Raw genomic sequence first — 2,297 nt, forward strand, 5'->3', positions numbered from 1 at the left:
TAGACTACTGAAATACTCTATCTGGTCCCCCACTCCCATGGCTTCCTTTCTTTTCTTCCGTGTTGAAATCATCAGATACTGGTGTGAGAATAGACATACAAATCAGGGTGATAGCATAGACAGTCCAGAAAGCAACCCACACAAATATGTCCTATTGTGTGGTTTTCCATAAAGCTGCTAAGACAATTCAATGACAACATAATCATTTCAATGAATAGTGCTTAAATAACAGGACATCCATAAACAACAATGACAACAACAAAATAAATCTCAATCTGGACCTTTACCTGATATAAAAATTAACTTAAAATGAGCACAAGTCCAAACATAAATGTAAAACTGTAAAATTTTTAGAAGAAAACTTAGATTAGGCAAAGGGTTCTTAGACATAAAAACAAAAGCATGTTCCATAAAAGAAAACAATGATAAATTGGACTCTATCAAAATTTTAAAATGCTGCCCTACAAAAAAAAAAAAATCAGTTCAAGGTAATGAAAAATTTTATGCCACTCTGGAAAGAAAATATTTGCAAATCACGTATCTTGACAAAGAATTTGTACCTATCATATATAAAGTACTCTCAAAACTTAATAAGAAAAATAAAATTTAAGGCAGATAAAAATGCCCCTTAAAGGGCTTTCCCAAAAGCTTAACTCTAAATTTTTCACTTTGATCTCTTTGGCTAGAACTGGATCACATCTGGGAAGGATACTATTTTAATTAATCACCTTGCCACCCTGAAGCTGCATAAAACTAGTGTTATGCTACTGAATAATAGGAATGCCCTCGACCTTTCATACTTCTATTTACACCTGCCTTAAACATAAAGATGCTATTGGAATTGAAGCAGCTATTTTGCAACTTTGATATAAGAACATGCGGACAAAAGCCACACATTAAACCACTGGACTGTTAGTTATAAACAAGTTCGTACATATAAAAGGGCTAAGCACATAACAAATATTCAAGAACGTTAGTGGTATTGGTATTATTACTGATTATTTATACCTAAAGAAATTCCTAAAATAAAGTTAGTGGTCAATAAATTCTCGTTTAATGCCTGAATAAAAAAAAATTTAATGTTTTTGACACAACTATGACTTTACTGTCCATTAGGTTGATCTTTTTAGTAATCAGGTTGTGAGCTTGCAACCCCACTTACTCAGATGGGCCTGTTACCTAACTAGGCTGTTGCTATACCATTACCACCACAGCTGATCTCTGACCTCTGAGGGCTTTTCACATGGGAATGAAGTTGTTCCAGACTCAGTTTATTTAGATATTTGGTTTCATGGTTACCAAAGCAGTAAATGATACTTTACACCTATATGAAGATTCAAAGTATTGGATAATGGGGATATACGTGCAAGCGCATGCGCGTGCGTGCGTGCGTGCGTGTCTGTGTGTGTAATTTATTTTAAATCCCATCCACTAATTTTACAATGGTCTTTGTTTTAATTCTTAGGGAGTTTATAAAATTCTATTTTTAAATTGTTTTAAATGTATGTAGATATGAGTGATTATGTAGGCAGTAATCCTATAATGCTTTTAATAATGAGTAGAGTATTTCTGCATCTCTATATATTTATTTTCAAAATACTTTCTCTATAGCATGGATTTTTCCCAAAAATAATTATTTTTCCAGTTATTATTTAAACATCAAATTTATAATTTATCTTGAATGTCTGTTTTTTTCTCAAAAATATATGTTGGGCAACATAAAACTAACAACCAACTTTCCTCACAGATACGATTAACAAACTTGGGACCCTTGCTGTTTTATTTTTTAAAATGTGTAATTCATCTTTAAATTCCATAACTGAAGCATATATTGTCTTCAGATTGCTAGTGAAATTCTATGAAATACAAATGATTCTTCTATTCTCCATCTCATCTTAAGTATTTTGAAGATTCTGAAGAGTTGAAGACTTTGTATTTTAAAATTAACCTCATCGATCATCCTCTGGCTTCAACCTCTTTGATAAAATACATTGTGATATATGCAATAAATGAATTTCACATATAGTACTATATCATAATCTTGCTCTGGAATCCTTGTTTTATCAAAGAAACTGTTACATGATGTGTACTGTTACATACTCTTTTAAAATTTATTTTTATTAAATGTGGAAAATATTACTTCTGGTCATCAGCATTCATTTATTTACTATTTTCTGGGAACACAGGAAACTATACTTCCCACCATTTTGCCATTAATAGATCCATCAAATAATTCCAGCCAAGTAGAAGTGTCCTGAGTCATTTCCTGTCCAAGGCTGTAAAAAGCCCCTGCACGA

The sequence above is a fragment of the Rhinolophus sinicus genome, chromosome 3 (genome assembly GCF_057876585.1).
Source record: "Rhinolophus sinicus isolate RSI-liver-muscle chromosome 3, RSI-T2T, whole genome shotgun sequence".
Lineage (NCBI taxonomy): Eukaryota > Metazoa > Chordata > Mammalia > Chiroptera > Rhinolophidae > Rhinolophus > Rhinolophus sinicus.